We start from the raw sequence: 21,364 nt of genomic DNA, 5'->3' as shown, positions 1-21,364 counted from the left end.
TCACCATCTTAGCTGTAGAGGGCGCAGCGTCACTGGCCCTCATGTGGGATCCGAACCAGGGCCCTGCTGCTCAGAGCTGGTGTCCCAAGCCAACTGTTAACCAACGTGCCACTCGGCTGGCCCAACAGACTCAATCTTATTTAAATCTTGTCTCAGACAGAATGTTCTGGGGTGGGGCATGGGGTGGAAGGGAACTTTCAAATCATTGCATTCTATAATCTAGAAAATGAAATGAACCTTAGCAGTAGAACGTGCTTTTGGAGTTGAACTACTTGGTCTTCTGCGTTTTCCTTTATCCATCCTGTTTTGTCTTGAATCCCCAGGTATTCCATCTTAAAACTCTTCTAAAATGATCGACTGTCCTTCCTTCTGTCTTGTCATTGCCAGTTTGCTTTTTTAAATTTTTCACTATCTTCTAAAGGGATAGCTTCCAAACAAGGGCTCTTTAAGTAAACAATAAATGAGAAACATTTACCTGTATGTATCCATATTACCAATCAATATACTTAAAATATCAATCAAAAATACAGTGTCAGTCACTTTTTTCATTCTTTGTCAAAATCAGAACCTTCCCCTTTATTTTTTGCTTTTAAATGGGGGCGCCTAAATTCCTAAGAAAATGCTAAATATATACCAGAACTGGAGATAAATATATATGAACAGAGGAGGACGCGGACTCTAATTTTGGACACAGCCTGGCGTTACTCTGAAAGGATGTCAGGAGAAATCTTGGAGGTTTTCAAGAGCCAGAAAGAGAAGAGGAAAGCCTGGATACTGAGGTGTCACAGAAGCCAAAGGTAGTGTTTCCAGGAGAAGAAGTGGTCAAAAGCATCAAGTGCTACCAAAACATCAAGAATAAAGAGGAGTGACAATACAGTTCAGATTTAGAGAACTGGAAGTTACTAATGACCTTTTCCAGCATTATTTTAGGGGCGTTCTGGGGCTTGAAGTCAATCTGGTAGTTTGAAGAATAAGTGGAAGATGAGAAAATTGAGATGAGTATATAGATATTTCCTTCAAATTAGCTGTGAAAGGGGTAATAGGAAAGTGGCTGAAGGACTATAGGGACATGAGGACTAGGAAATACTTTCTTTTTAGAAGGAGCTACTTAAACAAGTTTAAAAGCTGATGGGAAGGAATCATCTAGAAGGGAGGGATTGGATAGCCAAGGGAGACGATAGAATACAAGACATAGTGTTACATTCCTGAGATCCGCAATGATTCCAAACCCAAGAATCATAGGGTAGACCAGAGATACAAGGTTCACCTGTAAAAGACTCTGTTTCCTTTTAATTTAGGGAGCCTCAACTTCACCAGCCTGGCTTGAAGTTTGAAAGGAAGAGGGAGACTAGTTACCTTTTTGACTCTTAAGGAATTCAGAATTATGTTAGATATTACATCAAGCCTTGGAAAATAAAGGAGCAGGTAATAAGGATGTATAGGATTAAAACAAAAAACCTAGACATGGCCAGTAAATTCATCACAGGTGAATGCCATGAGAGAGGTTGGTGTCAGGCAGCTAGGTTTTATCTGAAGTTGGACTTGCATGTTTTGAAAGCTGTCACGAAAGAAACTAATGTGGGACCAACATATTAACAGGGGAAAAATGCCTGGAGCCATAGATCTTGATGTCCCTGGGAAAGGCCAGAATTTAAAAAGTAAACAAAAATAGCTGTGACCAATGAACAGTGTGCCCGCCTGATTCCTCAACTGGACACCACTCCTTTTGTGTCCATTTTGAGGCCTTGTCACCCAAGACTTCTACAGCATGAATCACCGAGCAATGTTTTGGGAACGTGGCAATGCTAATTTTGCCAAATCCCCATGACTAGCTGTCTAGTTTTGTGTTTATATTGATAACCTAACCAAAGACTCAGTGCAGCCACACTGACCTTGCTGATGGCTTGTGCTGACCACCAACAATTTCATCAGAGAGGAAGGCAATAGGGAGGCTAGAGGCAGCTTGTGTTCTGATTTATGAGGGGCCATGAAGGTAGTGTTTCTGTCCGTGGAAGCTGTGAATAGATGCTGTGGGTAGCTTGATATGGTTGAGAGTTTTTAAAAATTGGCAAGCATGTTACATTTGGAAATGCTCCAGTGAAAGGTCAGAGATTTAATAAATTGTTACAGTTCTGTGTTATTGCTTTCTGTGACATCTTTCTCCTTTATGCTTAATCAGTGTTTGTTTCCCAGTGTGTTTGTCACTGTTCTTAATTTTGAAAGATACAGGAAAAACCTCAAATGAGTACATGCCCTCTAGGAGTGATTCTCTAGTCCTTTAGCTGGACACAAAATAACCCCCTTTGTAGGCATCTGCAAGAGTAAAGAATTCAGTTTCTCTGATGGTGGGGTAGTCTTCTCAACTCATTTACATCATTTTCCTGAGTGGAGAGAGAACATCCAAAGGTAGGACCATACACAGTTAGTTGACCATTTGTCCCTTTTGAAAGCCCCACCTACCAGATCTGCAAACTAATTGTATTTCATAACCCAGGTAAAGGAGTCAAGTGGGAAGAGGTAGAGAGGAGACCAAAGCTGGGGAGACCAGCATCCCCCTGGATTAGTTTATACCTTCTGGTCTTAATCCTAGGGGCTTATTTTTAGGCCTGTGGTTAACCAGGTTCCTTGGGAGAAAAATTGTCATGCCAGGATCTTTGTGCTTTCCGAATTCTTAATACTACCCCTATATGTTCCCCCTTGGAAGCTATGAGATGGGTAGGCTGCTCAAGACTTCCTTGAGTTCCTCGTTGATGTTATTTCTGGGAGCTTCTGAGTTGAGTCTAGAGAGATGCAAACATGAGAACGTGGAGCAATCCATCCTTAATGGCCCTTCCTGAGAATTTGCTGGCTGCAGAGAAAACCTTTCCTGCTCAGTTGTCAGCTCCTGGCACCGGCTCAGCCCCCACCTGGCTCCTCCTGGCCTTGTTTATTCCTCCCTGTTAAAAGAGAAGCCCTTTCCGCCTGACCTTTGAGAGGCTTATAGATCTTATGGTCAGAGCTGTCTCCCTGTTACACTAATTCCCTTCCCCTTTTGAAATAGTTCTTTTAAAAATAAAATCTCTCCTCACCTAAGTCCTCACTTGTTTTTATTTGTCACTGTTCTCTCCATTTTATTATTTAATACTGAGTACATAGAGCTGACTTTTTCTTGATGACCTGGCTTCCCCCCTGAAACCGTAAATCATGGCACTGTGCTGAAGAAGTAGCTGATGATGGTGAAGCCAATTTTGGGTGAGATGTTGGCTGGCCTGTCACTAACAATGGAGCCGATTTATTTCTGGGATAGAGCAGCTACTTTCCTTTCATGTGTTTTTGAGTTACATTGAGCTCATTTGAGAAGGGTATAATGGGGACCTTTCCCTTGGCCAGGAAACAAAACCCAAAACAGTTTAAAAAACAATCCAGAGTTCATACTTCCATCTAATTATCTATATCCATAATATATCTATGTCTATATCTGTATCTATACCTATAGCTTTATCTAGATCTATCTTGCTTTTTTCTGTTTTTCTCTTTCTGTGCCTTTCATGAGACACATCATTTTTTATTTCGGGCAACAAGGTCACAATTCTCTTTGATAATTACATAGACTGGGAATCTATTTGGTTTTTTTGGGGAAAGAAATATTTACAAATGTAGAAAAGAAAGAATAAACTTTGATTTTTGTAGTAAAGATAACTGAGTTCTTCCTTCAGCAAAGGAAAAATAGGCACCCTTGGGGTATGGGTCTCATTTTATAGTGAGGGCTTGTCCTAGTCAGACCCTCATAAGGAAACTGATAAAGTTATTAGTTCATGGGGCTGGCAGCAGACCCTTTTCCCTAACAGCTTGCAGGTAAGGAAAATCAAGACGTCCCCTGAGGTTTAAAGGTAGTAAGACCCACACGCAATGGATGCCAGTAGCCCTCTGTGGTGGGGAAGGAACAGACTTTCAATCAGTGCATAGTGGAAGAGTTTGAGAACACCCAAAACTGCAATCAAGGTGCTACTGGAGCAATCCCATGGAAGTAGAGCTGGATGATGGTTGCATTTAGCTGTCACAACCTCATTAGTGGTAGTTCCACAGGAGGATTGCGTGGCTAGAGGGGAGATGTCAGCTCAGAGCTGGGTTTCTCACAGTGGCGAGAAGACCACTAGCCTAGGAATCTCCTGAGGTGTCTGAAAATGCAGACTGGGACTTGACTGCACAAACACTGAACCATTTGGGATAGACTCAAAGAATCTGCATTTTGTTTATCTACATTCAATTGAATTTTCTTTTTATATTTTCTCTTTAATTAAAAAATGAAAATTTGTGTTCATTGTCAATAAGAATCAAATATGATAAAAAGTTAATCTTATCTGACATCTCTGTTGCTTCTACCCTGAGGCATCAGTACGCTCAGTAGCCTGGTCAGCACCCTTTCACCCCATTCCCCACCCTGCTTAAACAAACATATCTATAGTTATGAAAAGGGTTTTTTCTTTTTGCTTCTGTTATTTGTTTTTCTAAGCTAGGTCATATTACATACATTATTTTCAAATTTATTTTTCTCAAGTCATAATAGAAGATCCTCTATGTTTAACACAATGTATGTATAGGTGGGTATGTATATACTCATACACACACATACACACACACACACACACACACACACACGTGTGTCAGGTTGCTTGAAAATATAGCTCCAAAGGATGGTAAACTCAGTCTAAGGCTACTTACTGGCACAATAGTTATCGAGAACCATGAGGGAAAGTTAAAAAAACTTTGAAGAAATATTTGTGTGTTTGTATGTGTGTGTGTGTGTGTGTGTGTACATTTATTTATAAATTCTTTTAAATTGTACAATTTTCCATGGTATGGATACGCAGAGTGTGCCAGAAAATTTATACACATTTTTTAAAAAGAAAAAAAAACTGTATTAAAATTGTAATACAATGAATGACGCTAGCATTTATTTGATTTAATGCCATCTCTTGAGCGAACGTCATACTACACATTGCTACCGTAATTCAATTCAACTTCAAAAAGTAATACATGGATAACATCTCTTAAAATGTGTACTTTTTTTTGGCACCCCCAGTATTAAGATATTCAAGCATTTCCTCATCAATGAACATTCAGGTAGCTTCCTATTGTTGCATGTTTTATTTTGTTGCCATTACAAGCAATGCTTTTATTTTGGGGGATAAATTTGCAGAATTTTGTTAGTATTGCAATATTACTTTCCTAGAAGCTTGAGGCAAATTACAGTTGATTACCATTCCACTTAGTTATGTCCTATAAAGTCACGGTGAGCCCTGAAGTAGTGGATATAGAATCATTCCCCTAGAGGAAATAAATACAGGATTAGGTTCCTGTGAGCTTCCGGTCACAACACTGTCATCAGCTGATCAACACGGAACCTTGTTTTGTGTGTGTTTCTATTTAAAGACAGCTTATTTATGATGTATTATGGATTCATTAACATTGAGCTCGTAGCTAACAGCACTATAACTCATGCCTGGGCAAAGTTTATTTAACACATATTTTCTCTGAAAGCACATCACAGCCTTCTTGTGCTTAGAAACACTGGACGCACTTCAGCACTGTGCTTGGGGAGCATTTAAAACAACAAAAAGCAGGGGCCGGCCAAGTGGCTCAGTTGGTTAAGAGCTCGCTCAAGAGTTTGAGCTCTAAGCAACAACGGTTCGATGCCCAGCCCAAGCTGAGCTGCCACTGAGCTGCCAACAGGTGGCAGGATGGCTCAGCTAAAAAACAAAAACAAACAAAAAAACAACAAAAAGCAAAACCTTGTAGAAAACACGTGCTCAATAGATGGTGGAAAGAACACTTGTTGACAGCATGAGAGCTGAAACAAGAAAGCAGAAGATTGCCTTGTTCAACCTCATCTGGAAACGTGCATGTGGAATGACAAACATTTTACCATTCTGGGCACATCTGTACATGTCCACAAATGACCACAAAGGCACTTGGGGATTGATTTGGGTGGGGGGATTCCAAATAAATTTTAGCAAGTATGTGAATTTGTAAATAAGGAATCCACAAATAAGAAGGATTGACTGTATTCCCACCAGTAATGTGTTAGTCATGCTCATTATCCTTCATCTTCACTGAGTATTATCGAGTATTACTATTTTTTAAAATATTTGTGAATTTTTTGTGGAAATAATACGTGCTTGCTGCTAACTACTAGTGAGCTTGAGCATATTTTCTTGCATTTATTGTACATTTGAGTGCAGTCTTTGACCACTTACCTGTTCATATCTTTGCCCTTTTTCCTATTAAGTGGCTTTTTTTCCTCATTAATTTGTAGAAATTTTGTATATTTCTGTGTCATGTTATACAAATATTCTTCCATTCTATTGCTTGTCTTAATTTTGTGTTTGAGTATCTTTGCCATATTTTTAATAATCAAGTATGTCTGTTTCCCTGTTGTGATTTAAGTTCTCCTGTCTTATTATATCTCCAAGATTATATAGACTTCAAATTTTTATTCAGATATTTTTATGATATAATTTATATCTTTTTCAAGTGGCAACATATTTAATAACAACAGCAAATATATATCTATTATTAGTTGTACAATATTTCAAAACACATTTAACTTATTAGAAAGTACAGCAAAAGTTTTGAAATTTCAGAGTTTAAAAATCAAGGACAAATTTACTGTATTCTAAATTTCAGTTATATGCTGGCAGTATCATGAAACCAGCCTCACAAAACACACAATTTTCTTATGACTCTATAATTACTATAAACTTTCTGGACTACAGAATTAATATGGACTCTTTTTAAGATTAATATGGACTCTTTTTAAGTAAGACATTATTGTTTCCTTTATATATATTCTACCTTTATTTCTTTATCTAAAATAGCTATCTATACAGCTTTTATCTACCAAAAATTACTATCAAAGATTTTTAAAATTCTCATAAGAAAAGTATAAAACACATATCACTCTGGCAAAAGAAAGTTATATTATCCAATAACAGATATACATTCTTTCCTTGGCAAAGGCTATTCTGTAATTTACATTTCAATCTTGAATCTGTCTAGAATGTTTTTGTGTATGGTATTAGGTGGGGTCTATGTTTCTTTGTTTTCTTTCACATGGACATTTTCCAGTTATTTTGATGCTAATTGACTTTGAGAGCAACCAGCCTATGGAACAAAAAATAGAAACCAGATAAGCCACAAGTTGGTAGAACTCATTCAAGCACAGTGCAGGGAAAAGAATACCCCGGCCCAAAGATATGATCTATGTGTCCGTGTGGTAGGTGTATCTCTTAAATCCATTAGGACCCCTTGTTGCAAACATTAGACAGCCAAACTCAAATGGAATAACCAATAGATTTGTTCACTCACTTCATTGGAAAATTCAAGGTAGAATGCATTTTCAAGTTGATTTGATCTAGCAGTTCAATGATATTTCAAAGACCTGGTTTCTTTCTATTTGTGCTCAGCCTTCCTTAATATAAGATTTACCCTCAAGTTGGCTTTTCTCATGTTCATAGGTATTTATCAACAGCAGTAGGGCTGCGTCCTTCTTCGTTCATGGACAGTGACTGTGGTGGACCTGTTTCTACATTGGTATGGTTCTTCTGTGGTGGTTGTGACAGAGTTTCTAGGATCTAGAACCAAGTAACACTGGTGTCACACAGTGTTACTTGGTGACATCAGTGTCCGTCTGGAATGTGCTTCAGTGTTTTTTCCTATCAGGATTGTCCCTGGATCTGCAGTGTCCAAGTCTGGTTCTCAGGCCCTCCCAGAGATTATGCAAGCTACGTAATACCCTTTATTACTCTTTTTTTTATATAGCCCAATTAAAGTAAAGTCTGTTTTTGCAGCTAAGAATAGTAATTGGTGCTGGAAATGTTTGCACACAGCAGACTGTCAAGGAAATGGGAATCAGAGACTGGTTATTTGATCTCGTTGGGTTTGAAAGCATGTGGAGTGAAACGTTTTCTTAAACATTGGCTGTGGTTAATTGGAGTGAGTTGGAGTGTGGTTATGGAAGGCAGGCTTTGGTAGGCTCAAGTGGCTGCTTCCATATAGTATTTTTTTAAAATGTGGTTACACTGACTATATGTGCTAGAGAGCTTAACAAAAATGAAAGCAGGCTCAAGGTTTTCAATTCTTGCCTCGATGCATGCTCGGAAAACAAGGGAATTTCTATGGCTGGCCTAAAAGAATATCATCTCTTATAGCCACAGGGTTGATGAAGCTGAACATCAAACATAGGCTCTGATCCTGTGGGTTGTTGAATTACAATAAGGGATGAATTCACAGACTTGCTAGGTTCCTTAAGTGAAAGTTAGGGCATTGAAAGAAAAAGAATGGGACTCTGAAAATTGAAATGGAGACCTTTAAAAGGGTTCAGATGACTCACAGCTCGCTCATACCTGAAGAAACTGTAAAGACTGCCTAGCTTCTAAAAGGATGTGGATTCCTCATCCCCCACGCCTATGACCTCCCTCATTGCCTCCAATCATCTGAAGTCAGATCCCTGTATGTCCCAGAGAGTTCATCAAAAAGTCATACCTCGGGAAAAAATATTTCTTTTATTACTGTTACTACTATTGTAATTTTTTACATGCCAGAAAATAGCATGATTTTTCAATTTATATCTGCAAAAACCTGCATAATGTTATCCATTGCCCACCTTAATTTTCTTCCTAACGGGAACATCTGTTTTTTCAGTGACTCAACTAAAATACTACATTCCCAAACTTCTTAGCATCTGGGGTGGCCATGTGACATAGCCAGTGAGACACAAATGTAAGTCTGCTGATTATGTCTTTAAAAGTTCTGCTTTCCAAAATGCTGCTCTTCTTTTTTGCACCTTCTTTATTTTTCCTATCTGGACGTGGTCGTAATTTCAGGAGCTATAAAAGTCATCTTGTGCTCATGAGGAAAGGGCCAGGAGAATTGACCTTTAGATCTGACCTTTTTAAGCCCCTGAACAGATGGCAGTGGTCACCTATTACTTTTCTTACTACTTAATGGGGGGGGGTGATACAATTTATTTAACCATTGTTTAAATTTACTGTTACATTCATCCAAACAGTCACGAACAGCTAATATGGTAGATGAAAAGCATCATTGATTGGGCCCGTTTATATCTCATACCAACCCTGTATCCACTTACTTTGGCAAGAGAAATGCCGTATGCTATTTGGCTTAGGCCAGTAAGAACCCTCCGTTGCTGCTGGAGCCCATCCCATTAAATCCACTCGCAGCAACATGTGGGAGAAGTGCTGACTGGAAAAAGAAAGGGAGGTTTGGATGTGAAGTAGGCAGGTACCATGCCCACTCCATACCGATTGTGGATATGCCATAAAAATTTATTACTAGTTACTCTTATTCTGCTGTCATAATCATGGAGCAATCTGCTGTTTAGATTTGACTCCCATGTAATTTATACCAGAGCGATACACACTACTGATGGGTGTGAGCCTGTGGTTTGATTGCCAGTTTAGTTAATACATTTCCCTACAAGATTTCATGAATCGGCATCTTTGAGCTTAGTTTATATGAATCCTCCATCTCCATCTCCAAGATATAGATCTGGTCTGCCTGTAATAAATCAGGTCTTGAGTATAGGAGGCTGAGGGCCAGATCCCAGACCCGGGAATTTTCCAAACAAATGGCACCTTAGAAGCCATGCTGGCATCCAGCCCATTCACCTTCTGGGGATCTCCTTCTGCCGCACTTCTTAGTATCTACTTGAGCCCTTGAAACTGTCATAAATGCCATGAGGGTTACATTTTATTTATGAAAGACTTCAGCAGTGGTATTTGCCCCATCTCCAGGAGAACCCAAGGTACAGTGTAGGGGGTGGGACAGATCCAGTTAATATCTTCATAGTCAACATGATTCCAGAACCTTTATCACTATAAGTTGGAATCACATTGATCAGCTGTAATTCAGTTTAAGGGTTCTGTGACAGGTATAACCAGAATTACACCAATCACAGAAAAGTAGGGTGAGTTTGCAAAAAAAAAAAAAGATTCTGTAATTCATATGTCACCAAGTGCCCTGACAAAAAATCTGGGCTATAGGTAGCTGGTTAATATTTATTGAGTCTAATAAGATAGCCATCTGACTAATAATATATCTTATCAATAATAATCAATAGGATGAAGAGAGTTCTGGATTGGAAGGGAGGAGCCCTAAGTGCTAATTTTATTTACTATGGGAGCAACTATAAATAAATTATCTCAATTGAATGATCATGTTTCCTGTCAGCTCCAAAACTGAGAAATCATTAAGGGTAAATATTTCCTACAAATTGGTGGTTACAAAATTGTCACGGGGATGTAAAGTACAGCACAGGGAATATAGTCAATAATGTTGCAACAACTATGTATAATGCCAGGTGGGTACTACACTAATCTGGGGAATCTGCATAAATTAGATAAATGTCTAACCACTATGCTATACACCTGAAACATATAAAATAATATTGAATGTCAAATGTAACTGAAAAAAAATAATTTTTTAAAAAGGCTAAACATTTCCTGAGCAGTTTTATTTATCTCATTTACTTAAAAAGACTTTTCTTCGCAGCACAAAGTTCAATGTTATTGTGGTTTCCGAGCACATTATAACAAATGTGGTGTTTGTGGAATCCAAATTAATGAGGTTCAACTGCATGCTAATTAAAACTCCTTAGAAGTCCATGCAGACTTTCCCTTCAAGAGTTCATATTTGTTGATGAAATTTTCTCATTAGTCTTTGCAATGAGTTTGGAAAACAAATGATCAGCCTATCGACCCTGAAAAGGAAAACTCTGAGATATTCTTCCCAGTTTTTACTCTGGAAGGCAGTGACAGAACAGCTCAGAAATCTAGCTTCCTAGTTTTAACATTGTGCAGGTAACTCACTCTCTTAAAGAGATTCTTGCAGTGATTCAAAAATCATATTGTAATGTAGCAGTGATGCTCAATTAGCAGATTCATTAGTTGGATCTTGATCACACTTCTGATTGTCACCTCTAATAGACTGAATTAAAGTGTTTGTTCATTCCAGTCACTAGTCCCTGTCAGTTATAAGAAGAAATGTTTGTGTTCAATTTCTAATGAGTGTGTTAAGTGGTGTCTATGCTTAGAACACATGTTGGTTGTGGTTCAGGGAAGTGTGACCCATTTAAAAGCCATTCATGCAGATACGTAGTCTGGGAAGTTTGACTAGAACAGCCGACAGGATGACACCACACAGTCTAGTAATAGAAAAGGACAATTTAGAAGGCTGTGTTTTCTAGAGTCTGGAAGGAAAGCGATGATAGATAGCTTCAGCCCATCCAGAAGATGGGATCTTGCAATGGAAAAGAGGGTTACATTAGACCAGTTTTACTCCATATCTGGTGGGAAAACCATCAGCATCATTTGGGAAGCTTGTAAAAAATGTCAGCCCTTGGCCACACTCCAGAACTCTGAGGATAGGACCCAGGAATCTGCGTAGTTAATAAGCACCCCATGTTATTCCTGGGCTCACTCAAGTTTGAGAACCACCACAGAAGATGCCTGCGATCAGAGCCAGAGAAGCAAATTAGATGCAGCAAAGCCCTAAGCGCATTTTGTAATAAAGTGTTGGGGAATTTTCAACTGGTCTTTATTGTTGGGATTTTTGCCCTAAACACCTGAGGTAAGGTAAGGGGGGCAAGGGTCAAATTTGTAACTGGTCATAAGAGAATGGATGTTTTACATTTCGTTTCTGTGGGGATTTATGGGCCTTCCTGACCCATGGAGCCCAGATTAAGAATCTCTGATCTGAGTTTAATAACCCATCAGCCGCCCTACAAACTCAGGTTGCTCCACCTGTCACACAGCCATAGCCAGGAGGAAAAGGGCATGATTTGTGTGAAACAAATGACAGCACACCTGAGGAATTCAGCATCCCTCAAAGCCTTGACCCAGACCTTCAAATCTGTCAGAATTGTCACAAAAATACTGGCTTCCCTGCAAGAATATTAGTGGTTTACCTATCTTGGGTAGCAATCGCAGATTTCCCCCTATTTGCTCATTAGGTCCTGGAAAGAAACATAGTTAAAGGTAGGTTTAATGCATTTAGTACTTTCTAATGGCAGTAGGCTCCTGTTCAGGCTTAGCCTCTGTATTTATTTTATGCTGCAATAAATGATGATGTTTTCTAGAATTTGGGTTTTGTAATCTCAGAGTTTAGCCTAGAGATATGTGGAAGTGGCCCTCAGCTTAGTAGGGGCCCATTATAAATTAGAGATTTTAAAAACTATTCACTTTGGGAAAAAAACCCTCAAAATTCCCATACCACTACCTAAAACACCTAATATTAATATTTTACAGGGTGTTGCTCTAGCATACATTCTATACTTCTTTCCAAAAATAGAATCATACTATACTTAGTGTAAGCAAATTTGATTTCATCATTTAGTACATTTTAAATATCTGTCTATATCAATAAGTACATTTATTTTAATATTTACTGGCAGTGGATATTCTGTACTATTATGCATATAGTTTATTTCACTAAGTGCCAATTAATGGATGATTAGGCTCATTCCATAAACAGATTTTGTGGTGCCTTTCTGTGCTTATAGCCACTAACATTTGGGATTCTTGCTGCTGTTATGGCTAATCTTGAAGCCTCTGAAGAAACAGTGCTTTGCAGAGTCCAATTTTCTTGCTTAAAAGCAAATTGCTCAGTCAAGGGTGTTTAGATGTAATTTTCATTTTATTCTGGAAAACTAAAAGTAAATAAAACTCAAAATCTATAACCAATGCCCACCCACTCCTTGTGAAAGTAATCAGCCCCAGTCTTTGAAATTTGAAAAGAAAAAAACTGAAAATGCCACCCAAATCATTTTTAATTAGGCATTTAGCAGTTCCTACAGCAAGTTACGAATTGGCCTTCAAAAGCAGCATTTTTAAAGAAAGGAGCATTTTAATTGGTATGTTCTTGTTTAGCATATTATATCAGATGGGAAAGTTATCGAATTTAGATGTCATATCAAAGTGTACCCATCTGAGAATATGACTTTGTCTGTCTGCTAACTATCCAAACCATGGCACATAACAGTTATGAGTCCAAAACTAGATCCCTGGTAACAAAGGGAAACTTTCTATTAGCTATGGCTTGATATCATGTTTGGGGGCCCAGAGCTGCCACTTTTTTCATGTAAGCCCTGTATAGCCTACCTACCCAAAGTGTGGTCCACAAACCAGTGACATCAGCATCACGAGCAGCTTGTTAGATGAGTAGAACAGTGGGTCCCACCCCATGCCTCCTGAATCCGAATCTTCATTTTAGCAAGATCACCAATGATCCCTACACACTTTAAAGTTTGAGGAACACTGCTGGGGAGGACACCCAATAAATAAGACCAACCAATGTATACACAGCCTCCATGTATTGCTCCCCACTAAATATAAAGCATTTCTTTCAAAGGAATTCATTCTTGCACTAGTGTTTGTAAAGTGACTTAAAACGTGAAGATGTGGTGTGTGCCTTAATATTGAAATGCGTGTGTTCAAACTGACATAAAGAAAAATCTACGTATGGTGAATCTTATGTCTCACTTTATATTCATAATAAAATTAGAAGTTTCCAGAATTAGAAAAATAACCCAGGATGTAATATTAGAATGAAGAAAAGAGCAAATTAAGGTGCTCACCAAACCCCAGGTATTTATTTGGGTGACAGTGATCTTACAGGCTTTGAGCCCCTTTCCAGCAGCAGCTATTCAACAAACTATTCAGAAGCACCTACTGTGTGCCAGATACTTCATTTGGGAGAAGGGAAAAACAATTCATGTGCCAATAATTATAAAGCCATAATTGTCCTGGGATTTGAGAGGACACCTAATTTTGTATGAGGGTACCAGGAAAGCAGAACAGTGGAGGGGACATTGGAACTGAATCTTGCTTGATAAATAGGATTCCCCCAGGGGAACCAGGGGGAAAGAATATAACAAGTAACTAAGGATAAATATAAACATACAAAGGTACATTGTCATGTTAATAAATGTATTCTTTATGCTCTTGTTAATAAAGAGCCACTGGAGGATTTTAATCAGAGGAGTGGCATAATAAGATGTACATTTGAGAAAGATAATTCTGGTATTGAGTAGAAATAGAGGGCAGAGTTAGGGAGATCAAAGAGGTTGTTGCAACAAAGTGAATGACAGAAGGTGAACTGGAACTGAGGCAGTGAATGTGGCAATAGCAATGGTAGCACTGAGTCACGGGAGATGGCAGCAGAAAAATTATAGGATTCGGGACGGAGCGAAGAGATGGAATAGGGAGAGTAAAAAAGACAAGAAAGACTTGGAAGACTCTAGCTAGAATAACTTGATGGTTGGTGTCATTAAAGTAATATGGACATTTAACATGTTTTCCTACTTCTTTTCCACTTTTCTCCTACAATTGCTCCTTGTCTGCAACTCTCCTTCCATGTGAAATCATTGTAGATACATTTGTAGGAAATACCACAGAGATTCGTGTACCCTTAACCCAATGCCCCACAATGGTATCGTCTTATAAAACAAGCCCCTCTAAAAATGTTATGATCTGTGAGCAATTTTGAGTTTAAAACATCTATATATTTTCATACTTTTATGCTTATTTTTTAATACTTACTTCCCTGACCTCCCCAAACCCTCCCCATTCAATGGCTCCCTGTCCCCATGCTCACTTGTCAAGCAGATCTTGACCCTGGTGTGGAAAATCATATCCCTGGTAGCTACTCAACGCATAGTATCCCTCTGGTTCCCCCCAAGGCTGGGGCTGGCCACTGCAGGCTGGTGCCCCACAGAGACACCCTTGGGTGTCTGCCTATAGGGTTCTCTTTACTGTATTGTTAAACATGTGGCACTTCAGGGCACCGATTCTGGCCCAGGCTCTCCCCAGATGCTGACAGAATCTCTTAATGTCCTTGTTACACATATCTGAAAACTGTGTTCCCACAGTAGTCAGGACTTTGGTCTATAAGAGACAGGTACACAGATCAAGTGAACTTAAGAAACTTAAGTGTATTAGCTCACTGAAGTGGGAAGTCCAGGGATAAATAAGCTCCCCTCAGAGATTCCTGGAACGCGCGTAACATGATCTGGACTCCCTCCTCTCCCCTTTTGTCCTTCTGTTGACCTCATGCTCTTCATGGTGTGGTTTACATGACCGCGGGTGAACCTGGAGTCATCTCCTTTCAGCTCAAAGTGATGCGTGAGGAATAAGACCTGCCCCTCCACCATCAAGGCCGAGCCCTACTGGGGAAGAGCTCTGTTTGGCCTAATTGACATCCTTTGCCAATCCCATGGGCATATAGGATATTATAAATGACTCAGCCTGAGCTACTTATCATCTGCTGGTCTGGGATTGGATTATCAAGTTGGAAACCTTGACAGATCCAAATGGAAAGGGAGAAATAATTCCTCCAAAGGAAGGGATAGTGCTGGGCTGAGCCAAACAACTAATGTCCATTTTAGTTCCACTTGAATCAGGCATCTTCTCCTGTGGTGAGGAGAGAGGGAATGTCATGTGGTACCTTCTGGGCATTATGGTCAGTGTTGAGACAAAGACATGATGTCTGCAAGCAGAGAGATGTTTATATGTATGAAGTTGGATTTGAAAGAGTTCAGACCTAATAGCTTTGTCATTGTGAAATAGAAAACAAAGTCACCTGCTAAATGAGAGTAGGGAACAGTAGGAAGCGTGAAGAGCTAGGTGAGGGTTTTGAGTAATGAGAGGTGTAGTTGATCAGGGATGATGAAAAGAACCGCTAAGAGATATTAAAGACCCACCTAAAACCGGAGGCTATCATCAGAGTTCCCTGGAGAAACAGAACCAATAGGATGGATTTATATGTATCTGTGTATACACAATAGTATGTATGTACATGTACATATGTGTGTACACATATATGTATATACATACACACATATATATAAAGAGGGATTTATTTCAAAGAATTTGCTTATGCATTTGTGAAGCTGACAATTCCAATATCTGTAGAACGGACCTGCAGGCTGGAAACACTCAGACAGGAGCAGATACTGCAGTCTTAAGCCAGAATTTCTTCTTCTTCAGGAAACCTGTGTTGCTTTTAAGGCCTTTCTACTGATTGGATGAGGATCAATAACTTTGTTAAGAATAATGTCCTTTACTTAAAGTCAACTGATTGTAGGTGTTAACCACATCTACAAAATACCTTCGTGGCAGCATATAGGTTAGTATTTGATTGAATAACTGGGTTCTGTAGCCTAGTCAAGTTGACACCTAAAACCAGTAGGTCATTATAAATTCTCTTGTCACAGAGATTGTAAATCTATGGCTTGGTCTCCATGATACTTCATTATTTACTTTCCTCTTCAGTTCAGCAGTATTAAGTATCCAGCACATAGAAATGGAGAAGGTGAACTATTAAACTGATTCAAGATTGCAGGTATCTTCAAGGTGGGGACACTGGAGGCCACAGGGCAGGTGATGGGGAAGCTGCTGTGAACGAATGGTTGAATGATGTCCCTCAGGGTCGAGTCTGGACTGAGAAGTTAGTCCCCCAACTGTAAAGTGGTGATAATAAGAATATCAACCACATAGGTTAAGATAAGCAATGCATGACAAATACTTATGTTGGGCACGGAACTAAGTACCACATTAATTTTAAATTGTTATAATTGTTGTGGTTTCATTTACCTGTCAAGGAATTGACAGTTTTCATAAAGTCAAAGAGTAGATTTAGTGACAGCAAGAGAATGAGGTAAGTGTGGTATAGAAACTAGAACTTATTTATTTATTCATCCAACCATCATTTAATAAACACCGTTTATGAGCACTGTTTTATGTGCTGGAGATACAGTAGTGAACAGAACACAGTCTGTCTGCCCTCGTGTGGCTCACATTCTGTTGGTGGGAGGAGACCTCAGCTAATAAGCAAACAGCTCCAACACACAAAATGGCAACTAGTCCAGTGCTATGAAGGAAAGTAAAACAGTTAGGCAATAGAGAGTGATCAGGCAGGGCTGGGGTGGGATGACAGGGTCAGAGGGAAGGCTTTCTGATGAAGGAACATTTAAATAGGAACCTGAAGGAGTGAAGGGAGAGAGTGTCCAGGGAGAGAAAGTGGTACCTGTGAAGGCCGTGGGCCAGGAGACTGCTCCCTCCTGTAAGGAGAGCTGGGAGGTGAGCTCAGGGGAAGGCGGTGCTTCCGCCATGCTGATCCCAGTGCCTTAGAAAACGTCCGCTGTGTGGAGAGGACAACCTACGTGGCCAGAAAGGCCTGCTGTAACCAGTGTGACTGACTACCCCGGGTCAGCTTGTACTCGAAATAATCCGTTTCATTTTTTATTATTTTCTATTTTAACTCTTCTTTTTAGAAGATAAAAAAGACCAAATCACCAAACCTTTTGAAATTATAAATACATTTTTTCTTCTGCTAAAAAACAAACAAAAAACAAAACGCTAGGTGGCAAGGGGCCAGATGGAGTTGGGTGTGGTGGGTCATTCTAAATTCTCTGGCGTTCACTCTGAGCGAGGGAGCAGCCAATGGAGAGTTCTGAGCAGAGAAGTTACATGATTGATTATCTTTTAGAGGCGTCATTCTGGAGGCTACGTGAGGAATGGACAACAGGAGAACAAGGGTGAAAGGAGAACATTAGGAAGCTGTTCTGTAATTGAGGCGAGAAGATTTTGTGATTTGAGAGCAATGCTAGGCATTCACGGGCCAGGATATGGCCGTGGGGACGCATACATAACGGAAGTGCTGGCTGGCAGAGATCAAGGAGGCCAAGGACATTAGAACAGCATTTCTGGAATGCTTCTCTATTGACATGAAATGTGTTCAAGATGGGGCAAAATGGATGGAGGTGGGAGACGGCCTGGGACCCAGGCTCTGAGTCCTTCCTTCCTGATGAGGGCGTGTGACGGAGAAGGTGGGACAGGACAGCTGCAGAGGGTGGAGAGTAGGCGTGGCTGGACGTCTGAAAGACTCTTGAGGCTCCTTCTTCAGGGCCTTCGAACATACTGTTCTTTCCCTGGAACATTCTCTTCCTAACAGCCACATGACTCACTCTCTTCCTTCCTCTTTCAGGCTTTTGTCTAAATAGATTTCAAGACTGTTGGTCAGAAAACAGAACACATAAGAACCAAGAGAACAGTCTTGCCTACGTCACCTGGAATGTGGGAGCATGAGCACCCTCCATCACAGAAGTCTGACGAGGAAATAGTGTCCTCAGGGAAGAGGCAGGCCTGTGTGGAAGCCAGAAGGTGGAGGGCCTGTCCTGTGAAAGGAGTAAGAATGCCGGGGACTTCATTGAAGCTGTGCCAAGAGTTTCAGGGGGCACAGTGGGGACAGTAGTGTCTGAGGGAGGTCAGCAGAGGAGGAAAGAATCATGAGAGGACTGAAAGGAACAGGTGCTGGAACAGGAGCCGAGGACGCCAGATCGGGGCATCAGCTGAGCTTAGAGGTCCTGGCAAGACCAAGGCTGGTAGCGTGTGCAGCCCACACACTTCCTGCGGCACCAACAGAACATGGGTGTCCGTGAAGGGTGTAAGTGAGCAATGTCTGAGGTGGTGCAAGGAGTGACCAGGTGCTGACGAGCATGCTACCTAGGGAGCTCTTAGGATGCTGAACTGTTGAATGAGCTGTGGCCTGGAGGGCTGGCAGGCCTGAACCCAAACCAGGTGGAATTGGCAGACAGGGACCTGGCCCAAAGATGTCTTTACCTACAGGGGTCAAATTCTTCACCCAATCACATTTCAGGGCCCGGACCTCTCATTTTCAATGCCAGCAACTTTGCCCTTGTATTTGTAGAGAAGTGGGTTCCTTTATATTGAAGGTATCTAAGCAATAAAGTGGACAGCTGCTTGGAAGGAGTGTAGAGGATGGAGGCTCAGGCATTTCTTGGAGGCTGAGCTGGGTAACCTTTATTTTTCACATGGTTTTGAGCATCTGTGATTCTCTGGATATCAAATGTTGCCTCAGTATTTACCTCCGTAAGGCTAGAGTGCAGGCATTTCACAGGTAGTTAATCATTTATGGAATGCGAGGCTTGTAGGAGTTTGAAAACTGTTTATGAAAATGTGGAAGCTGTATTGAAAATGAATTGAGATCAGCAACTTTCACAACCTCTGCATATGAAATGTCACTGAAATTTAAATCCACACCTGAGGATCTGGGCTGGTTCTTTGCATACCTGGAATTAGCGCAATGCTTATAATGCCATATTCAGTAGCTGTTTTTTAGTGCATGTTTGGTAAAGCTGGTTATATATTAACCTTTAGAGTGGGTAGGGGACAGCATGGTGCCTACCTCTGGGGTTTCACAGTTAGCTGCAAGGGAAAGGTTGCAGGCTTGTGTGAGACAGACTGGAAGCCAGAGGTGGCAGCAGTACCATGATCCTCTCTGCCCATGCATGACATGAGCATCAGCTAAACAGGGCTCTGTGAAGGGCAAGCCCTGTCTCCAGGACCATGGCTTTTTTTTTTATTATTGTTAGTTTCAGGTGTACAGAACAATACAATAGTTACCCTTTTCACCCTCACCAGGTAACAACCCCCCTCCCCCCATCTACTGCCCTCCCACCCCCGATATCATGCTTATCTATTACAATTCCATTGAATCCGTTCCCGCTCTCTACTCCATGTCCCGAGACTATATGTATATATATAATTATAGTTGACATACATTATTATTCAACATCAGCTTCAGAAATACAATGCGGTGGTCAGGCCTCTACATTGACTATGAAGTGGACTCCCCAAAAGGACATGGGTCCATCTGGCCCCCTAAGTAATACTTACAACATTATAGATTATATTCCTCGGACTGTCTTTTTCTATCCATGAGGCCATATTACAATTACTAATTTGTATTGTCTCATCCCTTCCCCTTCTCCTTCATCCCCACCACCTCCCAGCTAACAACCCTCTGTTCTTCCTCTGTGTCTCTGAGACTATCTCCATCCACTTCTCCCATCCATTCAGTTCCTTAGAATCCACGTATAAGTGAGATCATATGATATTTGTCTTTCTCTGACTGACTTATTTCACTTAGCATAATGTTCTCTAGTTCCATCCATATTGTTGCAAAGGGTACTATTTCCTTCTTCTTTATAGCTGAAGACCATGGCTTTTTATGGTGATAGTGTGAAGAGCACAGCAGGTAGAAGTGTTTTCTGAATGTCTGTGATGCAGAGAGATTCTAACCACAGCATTCAGGGGCAGTGGCTGTGCTTAAGGTTATTTGAAGGGATGGAGAGGCCTGGTTGTGGTAGCGTGACAGCAAAGTTCACTGCCCAGAAGAGGTGAGAGCTGAATCCTTACAGTATTGTGTGGCTTTTATCTTTCACTGAGCACCTACTATGCTCCACGTTCTGATAAACACTCAGCATGCATTGCCTTTAATTTTCCCAGTCATTCTATTTTGCACTTTGCGGAAGGCAAGCAGTTACGACAGGCTTTTTCCAAGGTCCACATCTCAGCTGTGTAGATTCAAAATTCTGATTTGTGTAACCGGGAGTCAGTGGGTGTTTAGGAGACTGACACACACTATCCTGACTCATAAGGAACTGATGTATAAATAAACAGAACCTTGTGAGGCTGACGCCACAGTGAGGAAGACACTGCCAGTCCCAGCCTCTCTCGGCCTCTGCTTGCAGTGCCTCCAAAACTGACCATCACCCAGTTGGGCTGACATATGCTTTTTTTTTTCTTTTTTTTTAGATCTTTTAATACTGGGCCTTCAATTCAGTTGTAGTCTTACTTTGAGAGTAAGTTTTCTCTTTGTAGTATCTTTTCATATCACTGTATCCATTATTTTTGTTTTATGGCTATAATCTCTTCAGGGAAATCTATTTCTAAATTTGTGGGGAAGGGTAAGAGAAGTGGAGAGGCACCATATTGTCAACCCCACCTCCACCTAGGAGAAGATCTCGTTAGCCACATTTTACAGCTCTGTAAACCAGGTCATGCTGCTTTGGGTTTTGTCTGAGCTCCCACTGCCATCCCCTATGGTATTCATTTAGTTGTTTGTTTATTGTTAATTTCTCCTGTTAGAATGCAAGTTTCACCAGACTAGGATCTTCATTTTATTCAGTGCGTGGAACAGTATGTGGCACAGCATAGGTGCAGGAAGGAAGAATCAATATGCGTTAGATGAATTATCAGACACTCAATTACAGGTCTGCCTGGTGCTAACGATGCTGTCCCACACCCTGGCTTCAGTTTGGTGAGGTGATGCAAAGGAGGGAAATTGGAGACTACTTGGGCCAAAATGAAAATCAAGTGACTACTCAGGGCATGTTTTGGGGGGACTTACGTCCCTACCTGTTCTTAAAGAGCCACCCTGGCCTGGTGGGGACGGGAGCCCGTGACATAAGGATGTTGAAGGCCTTTCTCTGGCACGATTGAAA

The 21,364-nt window shown here is 40.6% G+C and overlaps 1 protein-coding gene across 11 annotated transcripts in view; it reads left to right on the top strand.

Moving 5' to 3' along the window:
* RGS6 (regulator of G protein signaling 6) overlaps positions 1 to 21,364 on the top strand; it is a 490,473-nt gene that overhangs the window by 255,839 nt on the left and 213,270 nt on the right. The window lies entirely within an intron of this gene.

Source organism: Hipposideros armiger, unplaced genomic scaffold, assembly GCF_001890085.2.
Source record: "Hipposideros armiger isolate ML-2016 unplaced genomic scaffold, ASM189008v1 scaffold_49, whole genome shotgun sequence".
In the NCBI taxonomy this organism is placed as follows: domain Eukaryota; kingdom Metazoa; phylum Chordata; class Mammalia; order Chiroptera; family Hipposideridae; genus Hipposideros; species Hipposideros armiger.
Note: the sequence above shows the minus strand (reverse complement) of the source record. Positions and strands in the feature narration are given on the sequence as shown.